General features: G+C 46.8%; 1 non-coding gene across 1 annotated transcript; it reads left to right on the top strand.

The window, feature by feature from the left end:
* Positions 1 to 13,863: 13,863 nt before the first annotated feature.
* On the top strand, positions 13,864 to 13,970 carry LOC125934246 (U6 spliceosomal RNA). Its single transcript, XR_007461283.1, has one exon. It is a non-coding gene; the product is annotated as a U6 spliceosomal RNA (small nuclear RNA).
* The last annotated feature ends 253 nt before the right edge of the window (positions 13,971 to 14,223 follow it).

The following is a 14,223-nucleotide window of genomic DNA, read 5'->3' as shown; positions in this document are numbered from 1 at the left end:
TCGCCAACACTTTCCAAATGAGTAAATGCCTGACTCCAAAAACCTCAGGGAGAAAGTTTAATGTAGATTAAAAACATCATATCTCTCCATGATGTAGAACCAGGAATAAAAGGAAATTCGTCACAATAACACTTCCTTTTGTATTCCTCCAAGGGAACTTTTGTTTCACTGGTGAAAATAGGAAAGAAATACCACCAAAAAAATGAACAGAAAGTGCAAACAGACATTTTTCTTCATCCATTTTGGCGATGCTGGCTCACCTTTCATAGGGACAAACACTTGTAGCTCTACTCACATAAAGAAGGGGCAACTTGAGTTTATCGCCATGAGCCCAAAATATCAATTCGTTCACTTGAGGGAAATAAATCACTTTCAAACATCCTGGATGTCCCCTCTCCCACCGGTGAGAAAACACAGCTCCAGTGGCTGAAGTAAGTTTTTCACTCTCCATCCACTGTGTGGCCATCTCACGAGAGTCAGATGACTCTTAACCTAACGAACAAACACATCAGAGTTAGCATCCTTCGTCTAAAGTGGAAGCTGTTCTGGGTGTCCTGCAGAGGAGGTTTGGTGATGACACTGGGGAAGGTCACCACTCACACACCCAAAATGATGACCTACCAGAATAATAGGAAGTGAAAACAAGCCCCCGGCTTCCGTGGAGAGAGTGGGTTCACAAAGGGGAACCAGGGGCCTCACCCAGGCGGAGACTTTCTGTTCACCCCCCACTTGGACTGTGATTTCCTCACCTTGCCATCTGATCCTCGTGGTCGATTCTGATTGATTCTCAGTGATGGGAAGCCTCACACTTAATTCTGATGCCTCAGGACACCCCGGTGCTAGCACTGATTTATGGGGGTTCTTGTTACAAAGGCAAACAACTACTTGAAAATGGCCAGAGAGCTAGTGATTTGCACCATAGTTCTTGGTGACCTCAGCAAGTGGAAGAGGGTTTCGTTTCTTACACTCTGGGTTGAATTACCTCCCCAAAAATAGCCAGGGAGATTTCCTCCCATGATGCCAGGTGGCTGAGCAGTGTTTCTAAAGGAAGCAAATCGTTTCGGTCTTCGCTTCCCCTCCCTTTACTTAGCCAAGAAAAGAAAGAAAAGAAGAAAAGAAATCTTAGTACTGGGGCATCTTCCCCCGCATTTCCAGAACTTACCTCCTGGTTTCTCTGTTATTTCTGCAGACTTTTCCTTTGTATAGAACAAGTCTGGCTTTGTTGAACCTGGTTCACTCAGTCCCTTCTCAAATTTAGGAAAAGTCTTATCACCTGCAACGTCTACCTTTGAATTCACCACATTTCTTACCTCCAGATACCCACCTACCTCCCCACAAAATGAAGAAAAGCAACAGAAGCCACCTCAACCAGACATTTAGGCTCATGGCCTGAATGTTAAGAATACGTATAACCACCTATCAAAATAATTTAACATTTACATAAGGGATCTAAATCTATGAACACACACTGAGAGAGCGTATTTAAAATTATGTTTACTTTCATCGGAGAGCTTCAGTTTTAAAATCCAAAAAGACAGAATGCCAAGAACCCACATTTAGACCGTGATTTCAGGAAGGTGATTGGAGTCCGCCTCCCACGTCGTCAAAACGTGGAATCAGGGGAGTTACGATGAATGAAGATGTGCGCCAATGCAAACCTAACAGAAATGCAATGAAGAAAAATATTTCTAAAGCCCAGGCAATTTTCAAACAATAAAAATTACTTTAAAAAAGCAGTTCAGTCGGTTGAGCATCCAACTCTGGATTTCGGCTCAGGTCACGATCTCACAGTTTGTGAGATCGATCCCCCAGTCGGGCTCCACACTGACAGTGCAGAGCCTGCTTGGGATTCTCTCTCTCTCTCTCTCTCTCTCTCTCTCTCTCTCAAAATAAATAAATAAACATTTAAAAAAAAACACAGGAATCCACAAAATACAAATCATCTTATCTAAGGAACGACGTTAGTTTTGTCAATCCTCTTTAGACGTGACTAACCTAGAACAACAGAAATGGTTCTGAGTGGAGTAAGAACGAATTTTTTATTGAACGGCTCACCATTCTGGGTGAATCCCTGCCCCCTGAGCCTTTTCCCCATCATAACTGCTGGGCCCAGTGAGAACAAAGTCTTATGCTATGGGTCAAGTTCAGGGCTCCTTTGGGGCTTATCCAGGAGCAGCTGTGTCAGCTGATAGGCAGGAATTACAGACCAGAGCTTTGATAAAAATCCCTGGGGTCAGCTAGGGCATTTGGTTCTCTCAGTTTCCTCATTATCAGTACTGAAAATCTGTCACCATCATGGTCGTGCCTAACATAAAAACAATTTTTAGCACACCGCTCCAACACACACGTCTGTCCTGTGAGAGGGATACGAAAAGAGAGAGCGTCTCCTTTTTGTTATTTAGCCAGTCAGCCCATCACCGAGCCTGGTTTGTGGTTGTGGGGTGGGAGTGAGCCTGTGAGAGCTGCTGAGTCATGGCTGAGGGCCCAGTGGGAGCAGGCCTGCCCGGGGGTGCCGGGACAGGCAGGCCCAGGCCAACACACCCAGGTCTCCGACTCAGCCCAGGTCAAGAGAGATTTCCTCATCGCCACAAATACGTCGTCACTCATGCCAGCCGTGCCGGAAGTTTCCTCAGCCCCCTTTCCTGGCCAACCACTGCAGAACCATGATATATGCAGGCAAGACAAAGCTGAAAAGAAATCCTCAAAAACTTACACAAAAAGAGATCGAGTATTCCTATCCAAGAAACGAAGCAAATTATTTTATTTTATTGGTAAAATGAATGATGGCTGGAGAGCAAAATACCTAAGTTTTTTTTGGTGTTCTTTTCGGGGAGGGTTTTTTTCCTTTTTTTTTGTTTTTTTTTTTTTTTTTTTTAGTAATTAGTGACTACAAACTATTGGAATATTAAAAGCCCTACCTAAGTACTTACTGTTCTTGCACTGAGTGCGAAAAAAATGATTTCTGGGAAAGACAGTCCAGGTGGGTCGGTTGAACAGAAGATCGTTCGATTGTTGATTTGTTTCGCCGAAGCTAAGTTTAGTATATATTTTAGACATGACTCAAAAGGAGAAGGCCTTCCAAGATGCTGTCTGGGTCACTGAATGTTCGCACCTACAGGATATAGAGAAACGTCCTGCCTCAATTTTAAGTAATTATTCCTGCTTTCACCTCAGGCGTCTACTATCTCAGGAAGCCCGCGTGAAATGCATAATCACCGTCAGGTGAGTGCTTTGCCCGCACTGGGCAGGGGGGTCACACAGCAGGCCCCCGTGAGCCCCTCGAGGGCAGAACGAGGGCCAGCTCCTCTCTCCCACCCCATTCCCAGCACCACACCTGCACCGTGGCGTGCGTCTCGCAAACGATCACCAGATAAGTCTCGGAGGACTGTTCCACTCACGACTTCGGTCACACTGTGAAGGAAGAGTAAGGCAGCTACCACTGCTTCTAGCCAGCGTTTCAGATCGGGTCCCCAGCATCTCTTTGGGGTTACCATGTCACCCTTCCTGATTGACACCCCCATATTCCAGTCTCAGCCCCCTCCGGGCCCCATCCCCCCTAACGTACCAGAGCAATATGCCTGTTACGCCGTCTGCTGAGGCGTAACATCATCTTCAGAATATAATCCAGATTTCCTTATACGCCGTGGAGAATCTTCTCTTTCCACAGAGGCCAGGTTTACAATAATGAGGCTCCCAGGCGAGAAAACTCATCACGGTAATGGAGGATGCGTAAAGATTCCCTCCTGCACACAAGTGTTCATAGCTCAGGAAGCGTGTGAGCGCCGAGAACACACTGAGCAGGTGCCCAATAACTGTCAGACCTGGGGTCCTGGTCACTGTGGCAGGAAAAAGGGACTGGACAGAGGAGACAGGTGACACAGTGTGGCTCTTGCCACGTTTCCATGCAAGGCCTTGAGCTTGAAGGCCACAGACAAGAGGCCATATACTATGGGCCTTTGCTGCCTTCTTCGGTTCTTCCTTCTGAAATGACTCCACACACAACCGCACTGATGTGACGCGTTACCAAAATGACTTGGCAGAAAACCTAAGCTACGGCTCCCGTCAGACTCCACAGTGCCCTGACCTCTTGGTCAATTGCTACCACACAAACCACGTGAACATGAACACGTTCTATTGTTCCTGAAGACTTTCCAAATAGCCATCCTCTTCTCAAAATATCCATTCTTCTCTCCACTGTGTCCCTTCATGACAGAGAGAAGCAGAAAAGGCAGCTCAGACACTACAGATGCTTTTCACTCAGCAAGGCCCTCACCTTCTTCTGCTTTCTTCGCCTCAGGACTCCCAGGTCGTTCGCGTGCTGTCCATTCCCAAATTTGACGAAAGCACAACACCCTTTAAATGCCCATCTGAATACCCATTTGTGCGCAGACATTGGTTTGAATGATGCTGACACAAAGCTCACAGAGCCAAGGGGGGTGAGGGCCTTTCTGTCATGGCTGCCCTGCTCACAGGTTTGCCTACTCTGAACAACACAGTGGTAGGGTGCTTGTATCCTTCTACTGACGTATGACAACACCAGGCCAGAGAGGGGAATCCATTGCCCCGTAACAAATTTCCCCCAAAAGGAGCAGCTTAAAGCAATGACATTCATTTATCGCAGTGTTGTGGGCCAGGAATCTGGAAGCAGCTTAGCCAGGTGGCTCTGGCTCAGGGTCCCTCATGAAATCACAGCCAAGATGTCGGTCGAAGCTGCGGTCACGTGAGGGCTTGGAGGCACAGGAGGAAAAGGTTGCAAGTTCAGGAAACCACGAGTCTTGCACGACTTAGACGCGTGGTGTACACGGAGAGGGGTTGGAGATACGGACGTGGGTCAAGAAAGGTAGGTCCTCTCCATATTGCAATGCTTCTCAGGTGGCAGATGCTGGCCTCTGGTGTCCAGTCAGCGGTCAGCAAGGCGCCCTCCTGGAAGTGAACCTCCATGCCGCATCTGTAAAGATAAGTCACTGGCACAGTAGAAACTGGAGGGGGTGTAGGTTAGGTGAGGAAGAGACCAGGAGTCTCTACCGATGGCCCAGGGAGAACTGTTGCAATTCTGAAGCAGAGCTGAAGAAGACAACACAGAACATCAGGACTCAGAGAACAATCTGGCGTCGCAGGTGAAGGAAATAGGGTCATTTTAACAAAACGGACACTGTTTGACACACCCAGCGAGGCCCCGTAGTTTCTCCAGTGTTGGTCAGGGATGGTGTTTCCAGGGCCAGGACTTTGTCCGTCCGCCCAGGGAAGGTCACGAGCAGCGCGTGTCTGTTGCTCACTTCCACAAAATTTCACGGGGTAGAAATGGCATCTTGTTGACTGCTCAAACGTTTCTTCAAAATGTCCTTAGCAAAGCCATTTGTCTATGGGCAGAATGATTTAAAATTAGCAAAGGCGATATTTAATTTGGACCTAGCTAGGAAAGTGGAATTTTCCATGCAGAATCAGAACTGTCACCAGGTTATGGTGAATTGAAACAACAGCCCCGACTCCCGCACTTTGAGAAGACAAGACTGCTGGGCCCAGGGAGTGATTCAGGGCAGGAAAAGGGATGGATTCACCAGCAAGAGCTGTGAGCCAAGAGTTTGGTGAGACAATCATTCTCTAAAGGTCATCCTACCACCACCGGTTCCTCCTGATTTTACTAAACCCAAATTCTGCCCTCCACCCTCTAGCCCAACCCCAGGCTTCCCTCTTCTACTGTAACAGTGCCTTCAATGTTTGTGATTCCCTTTTTTGTTCATAGAAGAATCACTGGGGTATAGAAAACACACTGTTTTATCTCACCTGTATCACACAACCTCCCAGGAATGATCTTGGTCTCTCCACCACCCTCCATGTTCTAAGAGAGTCCTACAAAGGCTCTCAGTTCCAGATGAGTCAAGAGACCAGCCTGGTACCATCAAACCCCCTAGAATGAAACAAGTCTCTACCACTCTTGATTGCCCCCCTCTTTTTGCTCATCAAGCTGAAGTTTCTCAACTTTGTTGATCTTCCCAAAGAACCAACTTTTCAGAGAATCCACTAATCACCAACTAACTAGGTTATTAATTTGAGATCTTTCTTCTTTTTTAATGAATGTGTGCACAACTGTAATTCCCCGGGAGACTGTCCTCACTGCCTCTCATGGGTTTTGGTATGCTGGGTTCATTTCCCTCTTTTAGCCATAGCCGTAATCACAGTAAACTGGGAGAACAGAAGGCACGAGGGAATACAAGTGGTCAGGAGTGTGGCTTTTCCCTAAATTAAACCTGTCTAGAAAAGAGGATTCTAACTGTAAGTTGAGTTCTTCTTCTGCCTGAAGGAGAAGCTGTCTTTGCTAATGAAATGGTGGCCTATGGAGGCTCTTCTGGGTCTTCTCTGAGATACCAGGGCACATCTGAGCAGGTCAGTATGAAGCAGTGTTGACTCAACGATGAGTTTGCGGTAAATGTCTCGGAAGGCAGAGAACGCATTTTACAGTGACCAAGAAGAACTGGACAAAGTTTTCTGTTCTATCACCCTGGACCGTTAGCCGTTCCAAATATTGTTGCAGGGGTCAGGCCACCATGATCCTCATCCAAGGCTACCTCTCCACACTGCCCAGCCTCCTCCATCAGCCAGTGTGGAAAACTGGCCACACTTCAGAGGAACGTCCATCATTTTGTAGTCTGGGATCTGGATGAGTTAGCAGGTGACCATGAGCCAGCACTAAATAGAATGGGGCTGAATTTCCGAGGGACACATGAAACTAATGTCCCGGCCTCTTGCGGTTACAAAAGATCCTTCCCAACACAGCACAATTCAGCCCAGGAAACTTCCCAGGTGATTTTAGTTGGATGCAGACTTGCCCCTCACTTCCAGGCCTCCACTGTTTTGGAATGTTGCTATGCATTATTAAACAGCTGCCACATTTAGTCCAAGAGGTGGCCGCATTTCAATGGCTGGTGAAGTAATTCCTGTTTATATGTGCAGTCGCAAAAAGTTTTGGAACCCTCTGGCATGAGAAGCATCTTATAATACATCATTACTTATTTTTAACAATAGTCGGGGAGGGATGAGGGCTTTTTCCCACATCCACATACTTTGAAAGGTGATAGTCAACCAGGAACAACTTCTGATGGGTTCTCTGCTTTTATCCAGTCGATTGGAGCACAGCTGAGAATGTTGCTTTAATGGTGAAGCAAATCTTAAGGTAATTTCTTGGAATGTGTAGCTGATGAGACGAGACCAAAAAGAAAAAAAAAAAGGGAGGGGGGAAGCTGAATCATCTGCATAGTTGGTTGCCCAGAACAATAAGAGAAGAATTTGTAATTCTACTGAATCACGGAGCCATTGTGGTCATCATGGGCTGGTGAGCCCAGGTGATTATGCAAATCAAACTATTTCTTTCAGAAAGCTGGCCAAAAAAATATGGCTAAACTTGTCATGTTAGTATAAATCAAAAGCTAGCTATGACCTAATCATATACCCTATTTTGATAGCTCCTTTTTTCAGAGAGGGTAGAATTAGTCTGCAGGCAGCACTCCCAGGGATTATTAAAATTGTTTTACAAAGGGGAAAACTATAGCAAAGAGAAACGGAGTAATTCACTCATTGTCTCGGCTGAGTCATGACCTAAGAAACCTAAGAAAAGAAGCCTTTTCTCCTCACTTCCTATCTCCTTGGCCTCTTAAAGGATTGTAGTGCCAGGCAACATTTCTCCTTAGCTTCATTTTTAATAAATTCTCAGATTTAGATCGGTTCAAAATTCCAACGTGAAGTAGAAAAGAAGAGGAAAGAAAGGATGTACGCTAACAAAACAATAAGCAGACTTAAGCCTTCGAGGCAAGGCAACTCAAAAGGTCTTACAGAAATAAATAGAAAATAGTGTGACGAAAAGAGACCCTTCTTTCCATGTTCGTGTAAGTCACTTACCCTCCTGAACAATCTTAACTCTGTGCAAATGCCTGGCTTCTGATTTTCCTGTATTCGGTAAATCTACAGTCCTTTCCTTCAAAGCATAAAAACATGTAGTCTTTCTTTAATAAAGAAGCACCCTTCTGAAGTTCTTGAAACCAAGAATAGACACCTATTTTAAAGACTGTCCCATCACGGGGTAGATCTCTGTACAAACGCAATGGAAGGTATTAACCAAAACACATTAGGGCAAAAACATTTTTCGATGCAATTAAAAAATGGTCAGGCCGGCATATGTCTGATATATCCCCTTCTTATCACATCTATCTCTTCGCCTCATCCACAGCTCCAAAAACTGCAACTGGAACGTTCTCCAACTGAAAACCGGGTACAGGCCAACATCCAAGCTTTGTATTTGCTTAACAACATCAAAGAGTGAATAATGTGTTGTCATTCCCTGACCTTATAAGAAGGTTGAATAGAAAGCAACAACCTTAGTCACCGTGTAGAATGATGGTAGTGAAGCAGTATTTCCCTCAGCCTGGATTCTTTCCTTCTTTGTCCAAAAGGGAGCAGTCAGCTGCCTTGCAGGGGGTAGGTGCTTTGCAGGTACATATCATTTCCTTACCTACACAAAGCCAGGGGCAGCGTGGTCTCAAGAAGAAGGTGGGAGTTATCATGCAGAAAACCAAGTTCAAGTCTCCTAACCAGCTGTGGGGCCTTGGGTTTGGCACTCCGCCTCCCCAACCTTTTCCATCCGTAAGAAGAAGAACAGAGGACCTGCCGGGGCTACAAGTCTGGGATTCAAATGCAGCAAGCCAAGGTTTCTTTGTTCCCCGACAGGGAGACGCCAGGTCCCTGAACACAGCCCTGCTTCCTGCCTGCTGCCTTCAGTGCTTCGGGACCGGACTGTGTGCTCCACTCTGTGAACCACTCAGTTTTGGTTTGTTGCAAGGCTCATTAGAGCCGGTGTCCTCCTTCTCCCTGAACTGTGTCGCCCACACTCTTTGGGACATGGCTCAGACATCGCCTCCTTGAGTGGCACTCCCGGCCCCCACGCTCCCCGGTAGCCTGCACTCCCCTACCGACCTCCTGGCGTCTCCAGGAGGTCCTGAGTCCTCCTCCCGGCCAGCAAGGCTATTGGTTCCACCGACATTGTTTGGAAGTTCTTGATATGCCGAAGTTAAAATCTTGACTTACCCCTAATGCGTTCTTTCTCTGGTCCCCGGATACACACATCCTCTGCCTCCCTCCCATGACAGCCTCGCTGAAAGGCAGAGAATCCTTTGTGGATTCTCATGGTGATGGCTTCACTGCACTAAATCATCGCTAAATAGAGTCAGTTGTTTGGAAAATATCAGTACCATGAGTATTTGGCTTGGTAAGAAATATGCGAATACGCAAAACGGGATTGGCCCCCGGGGCACCCCGGGGGTCTCAGTAGGTTAAGGGTCGCCTCTGGATTCTTGATTTGGGCTCAGGTCATGATCTCATGGTTCGTGAGTTCGACCCCTGAGTGGGGCTCTGTGCTGACGGCGTGAAGCCCGCTTGCGATTCTCTCTCTCTCCCCCCCTCTCTCCCTACGCCCCTCCCCTGCCCCGCGCTCTCTCTTCCTCTCTCTCTAAATAAATAATTAAACTTAAAAACAAACACAAAAGATTGGCCCCTTGTTCATTGACAACAAAAGCTGGGTGATGGGTCCACGGGGGTCCATTAGTCTATTCTTTCTCGTTTTGTTATGCCTGACAATTTCCCAAAAGAAGCTTAAAGTGAAGTATTAAGCAACACTAACAGAAATCCGTGTTAGGAAGCAAAAGGCATAGATAGTCTCTAAACAGGTCTCACATTGGACTCAAGCGTTTCCTCTTGCAGCAGAGGTCTGATGTGGGTGCTATACTGCCCTGTCTGGCTCTACTGGGGGGATGTCCTTCAGATGTGCTGCTACAGGAGCTCAGGGAGCGTGTTGTAGGTAAACGACGAAGTGACCGTGGCCACTTTCCAAGCCAAGCAGCCAGGAGACAGACGGCAAGCCAGAAAGTCGCAGCTGCTGCTGCGGGAGAACCCTGCTCGCCTTGTAACTGCAACAAGGCTAATGAGAGAAAGTTAGCAGAGCCAGCAGGGCTGTGCTCCCCGCCGCACCACCCCCTCCCCCCCCCCCCCCACGCCACCCTCACCGCCCGGCCCTGGGGCTGCACTGGTGGCTGACTCTGGGAAGGACCCACGATCCTGTGACCAGGCCATTCCCTTCAGGAGCCGGATCTGAGTACTGATTCATACACAGGACCCTTTTGGAAGAACTGCCTCCATTTTCAGTAAGTGTCGTTCAAAATGAACGAGGCATTTTGGTAAAATAAGTTTGCGGTTCACCCAAAAGGATTCTGGTAAGCTCCACCATGACTTTGTCTCAATAGTGAGATAACGGAGACTGGAAAGGAGGAGCAGAAAACTTGGATCTTCTTGTGAACCCAGAATCAATAGCGCATCAGTGAGACAATCGTCAGCTTGGCAGGTCAAAGATTTTCATGTTTTCTTTGCTTGTCGGTTCCTCCCACTTAAGCCTGGACACAGCTCAGGGAAACAACGGCCCTATCAGTCTATGTCATTCGTGAGGAAACCGAAACTCTAATCCCGGAATCAGGACTGGCCTGACATACCTCCCAGCAGTGGTGTTTAGCCTTTAGAAGAGTTAGGCATGAAAAATGCCCTTGCCTGTATTGATGCCAGAAACAAAGCCGTGACCGCAGCGGGCTTGGTCCAGACCGACGCACGCAGCCGGTAGGCGGGGGGAAGGCCGTACCAGGAATACATGCTGGAGTCATGATCCCTGCGGATCAGTAAGCAGCCCCCGAGCCTGGCCCGGAGAGCGTCCCAGTCACCCTTCCCACACGGCTGCTCCTCTGGGAAGGCCAAGTTCCAGTCTGGGGGCCTTGGGAGACTTGCCCCAGCCCTTCGACCTGCATCTATATCAAAGGTCGGAGACGGATGCCATGCTGACCTACATTTTGTCTTGTACACCTGGCCTAGACCTGAATTACCGTCCTCGCGTTCCCGTGGCTCACATTCACGGGCAGCATCAGCAGGTACACATCCGGGCACAGGTGACGTCGGGGTAAAGTTTTCAGAAGGAGAAACTGCCCAAGGGGAGCATAAGCCTAACAAAGCAGGGCTTATGTAGACGGGTCCTGATGCACTAGGAAGCAGACCTCAGGGAAGAAGATAGCATAGGTTTGATGTAAAGCTAACATATAAAGCATTGAAAATAAAACAATAAAAACAATTTTGTGTGTTCGTTTTGGCATTTATCAAGAAAGAAAGAAAGAAAGAAAGAAAGAAAGAAGAAAGAAAGAAGAAAGAAAGAAAGAACGAAAGAAAGAAAGAAAGAAAGAGAAAAGAAAACTGGTGATAATGTCAGGTGGCTTGAAAAATTACAATGAACCAAAGTGGACTTGGGAGTTTCATTTATTGTAAACTTTTGGCAACAGAGGCATTCAAAATCATTTATTTCATCTTAGATTGGGCCAAATTTGTATAATAGAGGGATGATCGACACAAGTTATTGAAGATGATGATGATGATGGTCTTTGTTCTTTTTTCTCTTTAATTCGTGTATGTTTTTGGATGATGATCCATGTTCTAATAAGCATGGGAGTTAACCCAACAATTTCCCCTTTTATTTTTCCACTGCCTCCTGCCTATCCCCTATGATCAAAACTATACACGTTTTTGTGCATGATTGTATACAAGAATCAAAACCTGGTCCCTGAGAACATGTTTTGCCTGCTGTTTTGACTTTGTTGACAGCTCTCAGATAACCTCACACTTCATCAGAAATACAGAAAAATACCCTTGATTGTTAGAAAACACTTTTTTAAGTGGATCTTGCAAAAGAGCTGGCACAGAAGTCCTAAGATAAGCTCACGGCAGTATCACTGGTTGTTCGTGCTTATTTTCCTAGCAGAGATGACAGGATAAATACGCATTAGCCGTACAACCTCCCTGTGTTGGTGCCCATGTCACTGCTCATCCTTTGGGAGCTGTGAGCCGAGATGACCAGTAATGCTGGCCGGCGGGTGCCGGGAACCGTGGGGGGTCCAAGCACATTTCTAGGGTAGACGACAACAGCTGGAGTTGGAGCCACAGCGGCTGGAGCGGGAAGAGACCATGGCTGGCGGTGAGGGCATCTTAGTCGCCGTCAAGCCCGATGAAGCCCAATGGGGCTTCAGGGGAGAGATCGTCAAGCATTTTCAGCAGAAAAGATCCTGCCATGTTAGTTCGAAATTCACGCAGGCTTCTGAAGACTTACTCGAAGAACACTGCATTGACCTGAACGACCGTCTATACTTGGCTGACACAGTGAAATGCATGCACACAGGCCAGTGGCGGTCACGGTGTGAGAGGGGCTGCGTGTTGTGAAGACGGGTCAAGTGATGCTCCAGGAAACTCTCCTGCAAACTCCAAAGCATCCACGGGCCTGTTTGCATCCAAGCTGGCAGGAACATTCTTCACGGCAACAATTCTTGGAGAATGCAGAGGAGATTGGCCTGTGGTCCCCGTGCAGTGCAACGTGCTATCGTCGGGGTAAATTTTTTATCCCAAGGCAAGAGAAAAAAATAAATAAATAGAAGGCTTAAGAAACTAATGTTGGCATGTTTCCAAGAGTTCAATGACAGGGTCACATAAAGCAGTATGATGTTCTTTTGGTGATCAGAGCAAAGGCCAAGGGTCCATTCTTTCCAGAGGTCAATTCTAGCTGGCTAAAGCGCAGAGGAAAGGGCAGATAGCAAGGAAACTGCAAACAAATGGCCCCAAATTCAGGTTTTCACCTGGAGGCAGGAGCAGCGCATAGACCTGAGACTTTCTGACGCTTCACCTCAGGGCATGGACAGACCCAGGGGCAGCAGTGGCTCTACGCCCATGAACATGACTATGCAAATGGTCGCAACTGACTTCTGCGGGCAGAGAGTATTTCTCATTTGGAGAAGTAACACAGCCAAGAAAACTGTCTCATAGAGGCACGTGGCACTCGTGGGCTCCCCTGGAAAGCCACCACCTCCTGTCCATCATCAGAGGTTGCACAGAGATAATCCCTTGAGTAAAAAGGGGGCTACAGAGCCTTGACTTCACAGCAGGGCTCTTACTACATGTCAAAGTACGTAATTGTGGTTGAACTCAAAGCAAGGATAGCCAGAACAGGCTGTGTTCATTAGTCTCTGCTACTCATGCCCCCACACAGTCTCTAGGGATAATTGGTTCAACCAAGAATTTCAACCCAAACTGTCAATACATAGTATATAGTCAGAAAAAGAAAGGGTCCAACTTATGTATCATGATCTCTTGTAGGCTGTGAAATCAAATTAGTGCCTCATAGGCGACATTTCTTCAGTGCATTAGAATGAAATCGAAAATACAATGATACTTTGTAAGTTTCACGTACACATGGGCATTGGGTTATGATGTGAGGTACAGTCTTTGAGTCAAATCAAGAAGTCTTACTTTGCGTCACATAAGCATGGGTGTTGGGTTCTGATGTTAGATGTCATTCTTTGGTTCTCACCTTGAAAACTGCTGCTTTAGAGTTTCCTTCACAAAGCACGGATGTATTAGGGGACACACCCAAATTTAGAGGTAGAGTTGTCAGAACTGCAAAGGTGTAATTTGCATTCAAAATTCCAATGTGGAAAAGAGGGATGCTTAATGTTACTCCCCCAAAAGCATAATCACTTCATAACCGAGGAAATAGAGCCGGTCTCCTCTGTGATAGGAGAATGAGCATGAAAACTAACACGTATAGACCACACCTGATCCACCAATGTTAAGCCCCAGTGTCTGTAATCTTTGCATGGCCCCACACCGCCTCCAGACTTACGGGCTCCCTTCCCATATTCCCTTAGTCCACGCAGAAAGAAAAAGTGATTGTAGTCCTTTAAACTCACAGCCTAAAAAGCATTTTTTTTTTTTTTTTGCTACATTTGAAACTAAATTGGGCAAGTGCTCACTTCGGCAGCACATACACTAAAATGGGAACAATATAGAGAAGATGAACGTGGCCCCTGCACAAGGATGACACGCGAAGTTGTGAAGCGTTCCATATTTCAAAAATAAATAAACAAACAAGCAAATAAATAAATAAACAAAATTGGACAAATACCTCTTGCATTTGCAGATGCATTTTAAACGGACCCAGTGGCTGAATTCAGGTTGCTCTCTTCCCAGTTTCTGAACGTCCTTTCTAAGCCACCTGTGCCCACAGCAGCAGTTAGCATTCATTTGGAGCATAAAGGGCCACGGAGAAGCCAGAGTCCAGAGACAGTTGGGATTAGGTGGGACCCAGCCTCAAAGAGCTACCAG

This window comes from Panthera uncia, assembly GCF_023721935.1.
Source record: "Panthera uncia isolate 11264 chromosome A1 unlocalized genomic scaffold, Puncia_PCG_1.0 HiC_scaffold_16, whole genome shotgun sequence".
Lineage (NCBI taxonomy): Eukaryota > Metazoa > Chordata > Mammalia > Carnivora > Felidae > Panthera > Panthera uncia.
This window is presented reverse-complemented; position numbering and strand designations above follow the sequence as displayed.